The sequence below is a fragment of the Narcine bancroftii genome, chromosome 11 (genome assembly GCF_036971445.1).
Source record: "Narcine bancroftii isolate sNarBan1 chromosome 11, sNarBan1.hap1, whole genome shotgun sequence".
NCBI classification, from domain to species: domain Eukaryota; kingdom Metazoa; phylum Chordata; class Chondrichthyes; order Torpediniformes; family Narcinidae; genus Narcine; species Narcine bancroftii.
The window spans coordinates 50,155,695-50,170,543 of NC_091479.1; the positions used below are offsets into that span (position 1 = coordinate 50,155,695).

General features: G+C 46.8%; 1 long non-coding RNA gene across 1 annotated transcript in view; it reads left to right on the forward strand.

The window, feature by feature from the left end:
• The first annotated feature begins 5,881 nt into the window (after positions 1-5,881).
• The window catches only part of LOC138745364 (uncharacterized), a 42,882-nt gene continuing 33,914 nt past the window's right edge, over positions 5,882-14,849 (forward strand). The window contains exon 1 of the long non-coding RNA XR_011346217.1: positions 5,882-6,074. This is a non-coding gene — a long non-coding RNA (uncharacterized lncRNA). The remainder of the gene's footprint in view (positions 6,075-14,849) is intronic.

A 14,849-nucleotide genomic window follows, 5' to 3' on the forward strand; every position in this document is an offset into this window, starting at 1 on the left:
AAGTGGGTCCAGGGCGTTTGGTGAGAGCTGAAAAGAAATGCACAAAGGGAGTCATGTTGGGATGACTGTCTGGACCATGCGACAGTGAGAGCAGGAACAGAATGAGGTGGAGGATGAAGGTGTGGCCTGAAGGTGCGGGTTAAGAGCTCCTTGAGGGCATCCTATTTGCCTTGCTCGGGAGGCTGATGTCGGAAGTCGATGAGCCTTGCTGCCATGTCCTGATGAGCAAGATCATCATGGAGGAGTAATGGGTGTCATCAGCGGTGATCTCTTGGAGGTGAACTGGTCCTCGGCCTGTTTTCTGAAACCCACGTGTGGCTGCGACATCCAGAATGTTGACAGCTTCAACCAAACCATCTGAAGAGCCGCCTTGACCGTGATCTTCACGTCCAACTGAAGGGCTGGGTCCTGCTGAGGTCACCACTCTAGTAGGCGCGCTCCCGCAAACTCTGGAAAGAATGACATGCACCCAAGAAGTGGAAATGGAAGATAAGTTGCTTGAACAGGCAACTCCAGCCTCGGGTTGGAAGGCGATCCTCCCGTTGCTCATTGTTTCCCACCATGTGGGTTATCCCCTGGGATGAAGGGCATTGGCCCCAACGGGGTCTGCGCTGTCAGTGTGTTTGTCAGCTCTCTAGTGTAGTGGCTCGTGTCTCGGTTAACAGGCCACTCCAACTTGATATGTCAGAATAAAATGGAGCCCATATTTACCAAGGGTGGGTGTGGAAATTTACATGAAACCCTGACACTCCCTTTCACCTGAAGGCATCCGTTTATTCAATTTACTTTAAAGTAACAGACACTTCTGTTGAGGAGAGAAGGGGGAGGGGGTAGGATATTGGGGAAGGGGGTGGGGGGTGGTTTCTTTATTCTTTCTTTTATAGATGCCACACATTAGAAGAGCATTATTATTAATTGTGTGAATTTGTTGTGGTTTTAAGTTTATAAATATTTTTTTAAAATATTTTTTTGTGGGTGGCAGATAGGATCATGGGGACTCTCTCCCCCCCAACCCACCCACCCCAAATATCAATGGGATAAACCGGGTTCATTGTCAACGTCGTCGAGGATCCCTTCCACCTGCCCACAGCATCTGGCAGCTCTTCTCGTCAGGAAAGAGGTCGAGGAATATCGGAGCCAGTAGCACCAGGCCCAGAAACAGATTTTTCCTGCGAGCAGTGAGGATGGAGAATGATGGATGACCGGCTCAAAGACTCCATGACTCTGCTATTGATTAAACAGAATTTATTTCTTTTTTGGGAGGGACTGCACGTGTATCATTTGTCTCTCTGTGCGTAGGTCCGGTTGTGTGTTTGCAGAGGTTTCCACCATGAACACAGTTTCCTCGGGTTAAATTTGAACGGGTACAGAGGAGCTTTCCTGGATTGGAGAATGTATCTCATGAAACAAAGTTGACTGAGTTCGGGCTTTTCTCTTTTTCACCCCAAAATTAATTTTATTCTAAAATTATTGACCAAGAGGACAACTGTTCCATGTCTTTTCTCATCCTCGTGTTGCATGCCTATACTCCCTTCACTGCACACGTTCTCTCTTTAGCATCATTCCACCACTTTGACACCTTGTGGTTACTCCCTGCACTCTGTGGTTGAAGGGGTTCCCCTTAGTCTCCGCCCCTCAAGACCCGGAGGATTAGAGTCCTTCCCGACAGTGCCCTCGTGTTGGCTGCACAAAGCCTCAGTGCATCTCTCAGCAACCTGGAATAGGCCGGTGGGCAGCGTTCCCTCACCCACATCTCCATGTGCTAAAAGACCAGCAGGTTAATGTCGAACAGTTATGCCCTTTGGACCTCGATGTTGTGCTGACCTATCAATTCCAAGCAAAATAAAAACTGGACCCGTCCTCCTTCATATCCCTCCATTCTTGCAATGGAGGGAGTGCAGAGGCGATTCACCAGGCTGATACCTGGAATGGCAGGAATGACTTATGAGGAAAGATTGTGCAAATTGGGATTGTACTCCCTGGAGTTTAGAAGATTGAGAGTGGATCTCATAGAGACATATAAAATTCTGGCAGGACTGGACAGAATGGATGCAGATGGGATGTTTCCAAGGATGGGAAAATCCAGAACCCGGGGCCATGGTTTGAGGATAATAGGCAAACCATTTAGGACCGAGATGAGGAGGAATTTCTTTACACATCACCCATTCCCTCTTGTTCATGTGCCCAACCAAATGCCTCTTAAATCGTGGCGATTTCACCACTATCCTGGCAGCGTGGGCCAGACCCCCACCACACTGTGCAAAAACCTGCCTCACTTCTCTCCTTTTCCCCTCTCATGTTCAATATAGGCATCAAAGTATTTTTACATCTCCCACGGGGGTGGGGGGGGGGTGTGGAAATAAGAAATCTACCTTCTCCAGGACTACAATAATTGGATAAATTTCAACCAGGTCATCACTCAGCTTCCAATGCTCCAGAGAAAACTATCCAAACTATCCTCTCCTCAGAGCCAATGCTCTAACCCAAGCAACCCCCGATAAACTCCTTTTGTCATGCAGCAACTAGAATTGCAGAAAACACTCGAAATGTGGCCAAAATAACACCAAAGTCCCTATATTTTTCAAGGCATTTGGACAAGTAACTGAGAAAAATTACATTTTAGACACATGGTTTGTCAAGATCAGAAGGATTGGAGCATTATTGTTCAAGTGACACAAATTTAAAAAATAACATCTAACTTTATGAAGAATGTGATACAACAACAGGAAAAACGGATGGAATCAGACACATTCTATGAGCATTGGGAAGCAAAGAAAAACGAATTGGTTTTCCATCTCTTCCAAAGCGACCCAATGACCCCGACAGGTCCTCACCGACCTGCGACCGTAGTACCACAATGGTCGCGTCCTGGGAGGGTGCCCACGATGGTCGCAAGTCGGGGTTCTGACCGCGTGTGAGGACCCCTGAAGTCTTAGAGCCTATTTTTAAAATCAAATGATTTGACAAACGAGAACAGAGACACAGGGCACAAAAGACCCAAAATGTACGGATTGACTTTGTGACTCAGGGTCCATTGGCTGGGTCAGCCATCTTAATTTCTGTACGCATGCGCCAGACGTCAGTTGGCCCTTGCGCAAACAGTTCGCTTCGTGGCCCTCAATCGGCACATGCGTATCTGCAAGATATGCGCGAACTCACCACGCATGCGCCAACTAGACTTGCCAATCACGTTCCCGCGCCCCCTCCCGCTGCAAGTAACCCCGCGGCCTCCAGCCTCGCCCAGCCGACGCCATTAGGCCTCGCACCGACGCCTCGGCTTCACCCAAACACCCCGCCGGTACCGGCCGCTCCCGGGTATGGCCCAGCGGGCTGCTGGTAGCCCGTTTTCCCTGGACCATGCGGCTGTGGATCCCGGCGCCGCCGCCAACTTTTCCCGTTGGGCCAGCGGGGACGCGACGGACCCTGAGCAGACGATGCCGCCGCAAACGTCCCGCCTCCCCACAGCACGAGCCAATCAGCCCGCGAATCCGCCCATCAATCCACCCCGACTTCAGCGTCCAATCAAATAGCGGTCTCACCGAATCAGCCCATTGGCTCGCAAAACTGAATCAACCAATCAGCGAGCGATCGAGCGAACACACAGGTGAACCCAATCTGCATCGCAAGACAGAAAACAAAGGCAGTGGAAGGAGCAGGAGACCTTTCGGCCCTTCCACTTTCAACTACCCCAACAACTCAATCAAATCTTTGGGAAACACAGGATCACTTTGTCTTGGCTCCAGGATTCCTCTGATCTTAAGAAATACATTGTACCCCAACTGCAAGGGAGACTATTTATTATCAAACTTTCCTTTATATTTATTACTGCTTCCAATTTAATGGAGGACACAAGTGGTTGTGTCAACCAGCTGGACGGCCTCGGGGAACCTCATGGAGCAGGTAATTATGCTGAGAAGGTAACTCATCCCTTGGGAGGCCGGTAGTGACCCTACAATGTCATTGTAGATGTGGCTGAACCTATGTGGTGCTGGCTCGAATGTCTGGGGTGGTGCCTTCATGTATGTCTGCATTTTGGTCATCTGGCAAAGTGTACAGGCCTTGGCCCACTGACAACCTGTTTCTGAAGGCTCAGCAAGACAAACCTATTGACCACCATTTTGACAGTACTGATGGCCGGGTGCGTCAGGTTGTGCACCTCATCATAAAACTGCCATCTCCATGCTGTCGGCAGGATGAGGTGGGGTTTGCCATTGGAATGCCGCAGAGGAGCGTCTACTTACCAGGGTCGATGTTAACATCCTCCAGCCTGAGCCTGGACACTGCTGTCTTGCTTGCAAGGATCTCAGGGTCGTACTGCTGTCCCCTGCCGAGGGCTAAGTAGTCTATTCACTGGGACAGGGCCTGGTCAGACTTGATTGCGGGGGTGGGGCAGTGCGTCACCCACGATGTGTTGAATGTCTGTAGTGAACTCAGACTCATATGAGAGGAGTCGCTGCTGCTTGGCCAACCACAGGTCCAACACTTTATGGAAGGCAAAAGTTAATGGCTTCTAGTCCATGAAGACACTGAATTGTTTACCTTCCAAAAATACTTTAAGTGCCTGACTGCCAGGTACAGCACCAATTGCTCTCAGTCAAAGGCACTGTATTTGAGTTCAGGTGGCCAGAGGTGTCTGCTAAAGAAGGACAGAGGCTGCCATTCCCCTTCGATGAATTGCTCCAGTGCACCCCCTACTGCTGTGCTGGAAGCATCTACTGTGAGAGTGGTGGGTGTCTCTGGCCTGGCGTGTACCACAAGGGTTGTGTTGGCCAGTGCGTCCTTGGCCTTCTGGAACGCCTCCAAATCCTCATTGTCCCAGGTAATGTCTTTACCTTTCTCCGAATGATGTGGGCCACTACCGGTATGAATCGGTGATAAAAATTAATGGTACCAGTGAATTCTTGCAGCCCCTTCATTATGCGGGGTTTGGGGAAGCACTGAACATCCTCTACCTTTTCAAGCAGGATTTAGTTCCGTGCCTGTTGATTTGACCCCCAAGGAAGTCGAACGTTTCCAACCTGCACTGGCACTTAGCAAGGTTTATATAGTATGTCCAAATACCTCCAGCCAGGTGCACAGTCACATTCAATAGGGTAGAGAATTCCAAGGATATTTAATTTTCATTGAAGACATTTCTTAAAGTCTAAGCAGCCGATCGGTTATTGGGAAATTGTGTCACTTGGTGAGCCTTTTAAATGCCCCTAAGATTTCAGCCTTCACCACCACTCCAGTTCTTGGGCTCGTCCCATGTCCCTGACCTGGTACGCATACATTGCATCCCCTCCCCTTGTCACCCTCCTGTTGTTCCACCCCGAGCCAGTGGTGAAAGTGGTTTCTGTCCCAACAGGTGTTGGGGACCTCAACCAGGGAGCAGACCCGGGAGATGAACCTCAACTGCATCTAATTCACATTCCCGCAGATCAACGCACGACCGTGGGCCAAGGTGAGTGACCCATTGGTGAACCGGAGCTCCGGGGGTGGTCTCCATCCTCTGGGTTCATCCCCAATACTGTCCCCTGTCACCTACCAGGCCCATCTCCAAACCCCCATCTCCCACCAGGCCCATCTCACACACCTCTGCCCTGGCTGGAGCAGTTTCCCTCTTCATGTGGGGGTCCAAAATGGATGGAGTGGGAAGGAAGTCCATGTACGTCGTCAGACTATCATGTTATGATCCCAAAGGACCCCAAAACCCAGCAGCAATGGACATTCACCAGGACAAGTAGTTGAGCGAGTCAAGGGTTGATTCGGTGAGGCCGCTATTGGAGGAGACGCTGGGGTCGGGTTGGATTGATGGGTGGGTTCGCGGGCTGATTGGCTCTTGCTGTGAGGAGGCGGGACGTTGGCGGCGACGTCGTCTGCTCGGGGTCCGTCGCGTCGCCGCGGGCGCGAATGGGAGGAAGTTGGCGGAGGCGCCGGAACCTTCCTCAGCCGCGCGGTCCAGGGAAAACGGGCGACGAGCAGCCCGCTGGGCCCCACCCGGGAGTGGCCGGTACCGGCGGGATGTTTGGGTGGAGCCGAGGCGTCGGTGCGAGGCCTGATGGCGCCGACAGGGCGAGGCCGGAGGCCGTGGGGTAACTGGCAGCGGGAAGGGGCGGGGGAGGGGCAAGAAGAAGTTTTGGAAGTCTGGTTGGCGCATGCGCGGTGGATTCGCGACTTGGAGTTGGGTTTGCGCATGTGCGGCTGATACGCACGTGCCGACTGACGGGCCACTCAGCAAAGCCACAAGTCGCGCATGCGCACTGAAATTAAGATGGCTTCCCCAACCGATGGACCCTGAGAAACTGAATCACAAAGTCAATCCGCACATTTTGGGTTTTACGTGTCCTGTGTCTCTGTTCACCTTTGAAAATCATTTGATTTTAAAAATAGGCTCTAAGACTTCAGGGTTCCTCGCACGGGGGCAAAACTCCGACTTGCGTCCATTGTGGTATCTGACTGAACTTTTGAGTTCCATTGCGGTCGCAAGTCGGGAAGGACTTGGGGTCATTGGGTCGCTTAGGAAGGGATGGAAAACCAATCCATTTTTTTTTGCTTCCAAATGTTCATAGAATGTGTCTGATTCCATCCGTTGTTCCTGTTGTAGTATCACATTCTTCATAAAGTTAGATGATATTATTTTAAAAGTTGTGTCTTTTGAACAATAATGCTCCAATCCTTCTGATCCTGGCATACCATGTGTTTAAAATGTAATGTTTCTCAGTTACCTGTCCGAATAGCTTAAAAATATAGGTACTTTGGTGTTAAAAATACAGGGTAAAGATTTCACCAATCCTTTTGAATTTATGATCTCTGGGATTTCTGGACATGTTTTCTATTTAGGTTAGTGTATCATGCAGACCTGTTTGGTTGCAGCAAGTTGCATCCGCTGTGGCAGCGCTACCAAATAAAGAGACATCCACCCAAGGTGAGAGTAAACCAAAGACTGGCTTTACTGTTTTAAATTCCCCATGTGTGCTCGCTGGCCCACCCACTTCTGGTGACGTACTCCCTGACTTCCAGCTTTACATCATTGTGTCATGGCGTCACTCTCCAGCTGTCTGCCTCTACGTGGAAGTGTAGGGCTCCTCAGCCCATACATGGTGCTAGGTGCGGGCTCCTTCTTGGCAGTGAAGGGGAGTCCGTGCCATCTTGGACTATCCGAGTGTTGCAGAGATTTGGCCTCTTTTTGCTCACCTGGTCTCTTGGCATGCTACAATCTCAGTGTTTATAAGCGGGAAATTCTTTCAATGTTTCATTCAACTTTATTACAAAATTCTTCCTAGATTATCTGTGTACCATTGAAGGTTATGGGTTTTCTTGAACAGGGATCATGATTTTACTCATAATTTGGTGAGCCAATGGATGGGACATTTTTTGCTCATGCCCCATGAGAATCGAAATAAAAATGTAGTGACAAAATTAGGAAGGTTTGTTGACCCTTCTTTTTAAGCAGGATGTCATGATGATGTTCATCTTGCATATGATGTGTCAGTTCTTAATGGCAGCTGCCATATTGGCATTGTAAGGAGAGATGGGAAATGGGTCAGGTCCTTGGTGGTCCCAGTAATGCAACGTAGAAAGATGTCATGGGGCTGAATGTGGTTTAGGGAGGGAGAGGGTAGAGTATTAATTTTTAAGAAACGTATGTTGCCAGCCACCTATCAATATTTTTTGTCAAATAGAAACTCCTGCTGGTAGAACCCATTTCCTACTTTGAACATTCCCAATGTCATTATCCAAGCAGATATTGTTCAATCTCACTTCTCCTTCTTCCAAGTTATCTGGATGCAGGCAATTCTTCTGCTGTGCACAGAATTGAACGTTTCTAAATTTCACCAGGTTTTGGTGCTCAAAAGGTAAATGTTTCCCGCTCAGAAGGTTCTTGTAGGGTTTTTAAAGATTTGTTGTTCCAGGATTTCCACAACTGAGGTACCTTCATTAGTCATCTCAATATCTGGATGATGAAACTTGCCCCATCAGGATTTTCCAGATGGTAACTTATTTTTGCAAGCTACTACATAGTTCTATTCCTCTTATTCCAAACAACAGGAGTTCTTTCTTCTGCTCAAGCTGTTGTTAGATAAACAAAACCCACGTGTGACTTTCCTCTAAGCACCCTGCAGAAAAGTACTTGTAGCCATCCTGGCTCCATTTCCAAACAATGGTCATTCATTTTATGACATCAGTTTGACTAACACCAACTTGTGAATGTGAATAACTTTCTCCAGAGATCTTCAATATTTCTTCAGTCTTTCAAATAAAATGTTTTATAATGTATGTTTGTGTATGTATGTAACCTACTCTAAATCTTACCAAAATCCCAAATATTACCAAATTCTCCAAATATATTTATCCATTACAATATCGCGTAAGGTGCATTTAAGAGACTCTAAGACAGGTTTACATGGGTGAAAGAAAAACAGGGTTGTAGCGGACGCAATGCCACCGTCAGTTCACAGACTTACCTGACACGTCACAGGCTAACAGTGCTGGGCACCAAAGTACAGTGAGTGGATCAGATGAAGCCCCTGCCTAAAGGCACGGGGAACAAATGGCTGGTAGCTTTAACCTGCTGGTCCTCTGGACCAGGTGTTCACTAATGTTCTCTTTGAGAGGCAGGGAATAAAAGGTCTGTATGTCTGCAATAAACCACTCTTGAGTTGACTACCTTTGTATGTGTTTTCCTTTATTTAGTAGCATCTACCGCAGTAGCTGCTACAGGGTTTTTTTTTGTTAATAATATCAAGATCAACAAAACATCGTGGGCCAAAGGGCTTGTACTGGGCTGTAATATTCTGTTATTTCTGTTATTGCTTGATTTGAATATCTGTTGTAAACACTGTGAGACTTCAATAATGTAGCAAATTTGGACAGCAACATTGCAGTCAGAAATTTGTATCTCCTGGTTGACTTGAGTTTTTTACCTTTTTACACAATGCTTTATAGTTCTGGTCAGTAAGAAAATAAATATTGTGCATGTTGAATATGTCATTATGTCTGAAAGTAACACTGGAAAAGAGTCATTAACACCAAGGTAAATAGCACCCTGTAGTGGGTGGTGCAGTTTCCTGATGGGCACAAGTTATCCCTCAGTGGCTACAGTGATGTGAAACTGTGGGTAAATTATTTTGATTTATACATGGCAAAATTAGCTGTTGTTTGTTCCAATTTCAGGTAGATGAGGCTGCAAAGAGGGTAAGGATAGAAAATAGTTGGGGAACAAAACTGGGGCTTGCATTTGATGGTGTGAAAGTCAAAATGGAAACTCAGAATAAGGCTAATCTGATTAAGCAATCCACTGGCTCTTATACTTCCACCAGAAGTGAATTGAATTTTGAGGCATTTACGGTGGGTAATTTCAAAGTCTGTTGATTGTAAGAATAAATTAAGAGACCTTTTGCCCCTGGCTGTGCTGAAAGATTGTTTTGTTTATTAACTAAATCTTTCTGAGAGGGAGAATAGACTGAAGCTACTTTACTACTCGTTGTTGATGAATCTTGCAGTAGGATCTTTCAACTAATTACAGACTCCTAATTCCTCCCCCTCCTCGGTCATTTTCTCCTGCAATCTACATCATTTACCACCATCGAGGGATTCTCATGCAGGGTAAAGTTTCAAAATCACCTCCTCCAACCATGTCTGTTCTCTCTGTGGCAGGAAACCCAATGCAGAGTAAATGACAGATTGGCTGAGCACCTCCAATTTGATCACAATGGCCATCTTGGCTCATGGTCACAAGCTGTTTTAAGTTCCATTCCATTCCCACACTGACCTTTGTCTTCTGCCTCCTCCATTGTCAGGGTGAGATCAAATCCAGAGGAACCATCTCTTATTGCATTTGTGACTCGATAGTATGCATATGGAATTTTCCAAAATCATGTAACCTGTCCACCACCTCCCCCCTCCACAGGTTTCACTCTCTCTCCTGCTGATTCGCCCACTTCCCCTCGTATTCTCCATTCCAAACCGATAACTTTTAAATGTGGGCAGAGAAATGGCAGATGGAGTTTAATCTGGACAAGTGCCTTGCTCTTCGAGAGGACTTGTCATACTGTTGCAAAGAGGGATCTTGGGGTACAAGCGTGAGCTCCTTGAAAGTGGCAACACAAGTGTAGGGTGTTAAAGAAAGTATTCTTCATTGAGCAGGGCATTAAGTATTAAATGTGATTAGGCCACATTTTGAATGTTTTCTGCAATTCTAGTTGCTGCAGCTCAGACGGCAAAGTCCTCCTCAGCGACAAGATCTCCATCCTCAACCGATGGTCAGAACACTTCCAATCTCTTTTCAGTGCCAACCGCTCAGTCCAAGATTCCGCCCTGCTCCAGCTCCCTCAACAGCCCCTAAGGCTAGAGCTGGAAGAGGTCCTCACCCTGGATAAGACATATAAGGCAATCGAACAACTGAAAAGTGGCAAAGCAGCAGGTATGGATGGAATCCCCCCAGAGGTCTGGAAGGCTGGCGGCAAAACTCTGCATGCCAAACTGCATGAGTTTTTCAAGCTTTGTTGGGACCAAGGAAAACTGCCTCAGGATCTTCGTGATGCCACCATCATCACCCTGTACAAAAACAAAGGCGAGAAATCAGACTGCTCAAACTACAGGGGAATCACGTTGCTCTCCATTGCAGGCAAAATCTTCGCTAGGATTCTACTAAATAGAATAATACCTAGTGTCGCCGAGAATATTCTCCCAGAATCACAGTGCGGCTTTCGCACAAACAGAGGAACTACTGACATGGTCTTTGCCCTCAGACAGCTCCAAGAAAAGTGCAGAGAACAAAACAAAGGACTCTACATCACCTTTGTTGACCTCACCAAAGCCTTCGACACCGTGAGCAGGAAAGGGCTTTGGCAAATACTAGAGCGCAACGGATGTCCCCCAAAGTTCCTCAACATGATTATCCAACTGCACGAAAACCAACAAGGTCGGGTCAGATACAGCAATGAGCTCTCTGAACCCTTCTCCATTAACAATGGCGTGAAGCAAGGCTGTGTTCTCGCACCAACCCTCTTTTCAATCTTCTTCAGCATGATGCTGAATCAAGCAATGAAAGACCCCAACAATGAAGACGCTGTTTACATCCGGTACCGCACGGATGGCAGTCTCTTCAATCTGAGGCGCCTGCAAGCTCACACCAAGTCACAAGAGAAACTTGTCCGTGAACTACTCTTTGCAGACGATGCCGCTTTAGTTGCCCATTCAGAGCCAGCTCTTCAGCGCTTGACGTCCTGCTTTGCGGAAACTGCCAAAATGTTTGGCCTGGAAGTCAGCCTAAAGAAAACTGAGGTCCTCCATCAGCCAGCTCCCCACCATGACTACCAGCCCCCCCACATCCCCATCGGGCACACAAAACTCAAAACGGTCAACCAGTTTACCTATCTCGGCTGCACCATTTCATCAGATGCAAGGATCGACAATGAGATAGACAACAGACTCGCCAAGGCAAATAGCGCCTTTGGAAGACTACACAAAAGAGTCTGGAAAAACAACCAACTGAAAAACCTCACAAAGATAAGCGTATACAGAGCCGTTGTCATACCCACACTCCTGTTCGGCTCCGAATCATGGGTCCTCTACCGGCATCACCTACGGCTCCTAGAACGCTTCCACCAGCGTTGTCTCCGCACAATCCTCAACATCCATTGGAGCGCTTTCATCCCTAACGTCGAAGTACTCATGATGGCAGAGGTCGACAGCATCGAGTCCACGCTGCTGAAGATCCAGCTGCGCTGGATGGGTCGCGTCTCCAGAATGGAGGACCATCGCCTTCCCAAGATCGTGTTATATGGCGAGCTCTCCACTGGCCACTGTGACAGAGATGCACCAAAGAAAAGGTACAAGGACTGCCTAAAGAAATCTCTTGGTGCCTGCCACATTGACCACCGCCAGTGGGCTGATATCGCCTCAAACCGTGCATCTTGGCGCCTCACAGTTTGGCGGGCAGCAACCTCCTTTGAAGAAGACTGCAGAGCCCACCTCACTGACAAAAGGCAAAGGAGGAAAAACCCAACACCCAACCCCAACCAACCAATTTTCCCCTTCAGCCGCTGCAACCGTGTCTGGTTGTCCTGCATCGGATTTGTCAGCCACAAACGAGCCTGCAGCTGACCTGGACTTTTACCCCCTCCATAAATCTTCGTCCGCGAAGCCAAGCCAAAGAAAGAAGAAGTTGCTGCATGACAAAAGGAATTCATCTGGGGTTTGCTTGGGATAGAGCATTGGGTCTGAGGAGAAGTTGGACAAATTTGGATACTTTTCTTTGGAGCATTGGAGGCTGAGAGATGACCTGGTTGAAATTTATCCAATTATTGTAGTCCTGAAGAAGATAGATTTCTTTTTTCCCGGCCCCCGAGGGAGATGTAAAAATACTACGATCCCTATATTGAACATGAGAGGGGAAAAGGAGACAAGTAAGGCAGGGTTTTGCACAATGCGGTGGGGGTCTGGCCCACATGGCCAGGATAGTGGTGAAATCACCACGATTTAAGAGGCATGTAGTTGGGCACATGAACAAGAGGGAATGGATGATGTGTATGGACCATGTGCTGACACATGGGATTAATTTCAATGAGCATCATGGTCACCACAGACATTGTTCACCAAATGGCCTATTCCTGGGCTGCTCTGTTGGGTGATGATTCATCTCTTTTCAAGGATTGTTGCCGATGGGCAATATACTTTTCACAGAGGTCTATCTCCAATTCATGTATTTAGAACGTTTCCATGAGTTAATTCCCTGGAGAAACACCAGTTTGTCATTCAAGCCACAGCAAAAATGCAAAGTTTGAAGGCCATCATTACTGAATCCATTTTAATCAGCCTTCACCTTGTACAATGTTCAGTTGAGACAACAAAATCAAAATGCAACTTTTAACCTTTAGGAAAGATGAGTAATCCTCTGTACCACAGAATTATTGCTGAAAAAATATTTGGAAAATTTTGTGAATTCAGCTTCCAAAGAGGTGATGAAAAGGAACCACAACATGATTTAAAAAATTTAAACCCAGAATATTTATTAGAAGATGTTTATCACAATAAACATGTTCATGTTCAGTAATGATCGATTCTGGAATGGCATGTGGCAGTGATAAAAGGAATGCAGGATAGATATATTCCAAGGAAAAAGAAATTAATGATTTGGATTGTGGTTTAAATGGTTTTGTGGCCAAATTTGTGGAGGTCACCAAGATAGGGGACAGAGTAGGAAGTGTAGAAACCGTAAAGTTGCAGAAGAATATAAACAGATTAGGAAACTGGGCAAAATGATGGCAGATAAGATTTAACACCAAGAAATTTACTGTTGTACATTTTGGCAGTGAAAATAAACAGGAAGCATACTGTTTGGATGGGATGAAAATTCAGACCTTGGATGTGCAAAGGGACCTGGGTGTCCTTGTGCAAGGAAACCTAAAAGTTAATGACCAGGTGAAATTGGTCATGAAGAAAGCGAATGCTATGTTGGCATTCATACCAAGAGAAATAGTGTACAAGAGTAAAGAGGTGTTGATGAGGCTCTATGGGGCACTGGTGAGACCTCATTTCAAGTACTGTGTGCAGTTTTGGGCCCCCTATGTGAGAAAGGATGTGATGTTGTTGGAGAGGGTGCAGAGGAGAATGACTAGGATGATTCCCAAAATGCAAAGGATAACGTACAAGGAGTGTTCGACAGCTCTTGGGTTGTATTCATTGGAGTAGAGGAAGTTAAAGAAGAAATCTCATGGAGGGATTTTGTGCATTGAAAGGTTTAGATAGGGTGGATGCGGGTAAGATGGTTCCCTTGGTGGGTGAATCGAGGACAAGAAAATTAGAGGTTATCCTTTAAAACAGAGATTAGGAAGAACTTGTTTCGCCAGAAATTCGTGGATCTGTGGAACCGCTGCTACATACAGTAGTGGAAGCCAGATCACTGAGTATTAAAACAAGAAATAGTTTTGTGTCAGTTTACGGAGCAGATTCGATGGGCCTGGTGGCCTGGTTCTGTTCCTTTGTCTGTGATCTTGTTCTCATTTGGGAGAGATTATTGAAGGCAACGGAGAAAAATGGAACAATTCAGGCAGTTGTTAGAATAGGTTATTAGTTTGGCATCTCTGTGTAAAACTCCAAAACTATCTGTGACTCTGGAGCGGTGCCTGTCCCTCCAACACCTGAGGAACATAGATTTGCTAATATGTCATGTGTTCATTCAGCTACAAATGATTCTCTTATTCAAATATGCCCAGAGGTCACTCGCATTTCATTTCAGCTTCACATCGTTTTGGGTGGGTTTTCTGTTGTAAATGTGGCCAGTTCCACTTTGGGAGAGAATTTCTTGTCACATTTTTCAGTGATGTATTTGACAAAATGCCGTTGTGTGGACTGCAGCTCTTGAATGCAAGTGAGCTACATTTATTGTCCTTCCAATGCCATCTGCTGCCTGACAAGCCTTCAACCTGGCTCCTGCCCTTTCCAAGCCTTCCTCAAGTCTTTTCCTCGCCTCGTGTCCCCATCATAATGGTGTGCAGACATGCAATAAGCCACCATATAAAGGCAGGGTCTATGAGACGCAGGCTTATAATACCCCGGATTATCTTAAAATCTCAAAATTGGAATGGCAAGAATTGTGCCTAGCCCACAGATCTGACAGCTGCTGGGCTTCACGATTGTATGTGGTTCTGAACAAACTAGAGATTGGCAGCCTTGCAGAGATGATCGTCCCCTGAACAATTCCACCATGCCTGACTGATACAATATTCCAAATTTACAAGACTTCTCAGCAAACCTCCATGGCAAATCTGCATTTGCCAAAATAGATCTAGAACGTGCTTACTATTAGATTCCATTTGAGTCTTTGGATGTCACAAAGACAAAGATGCTCCCGTTCGGCATGT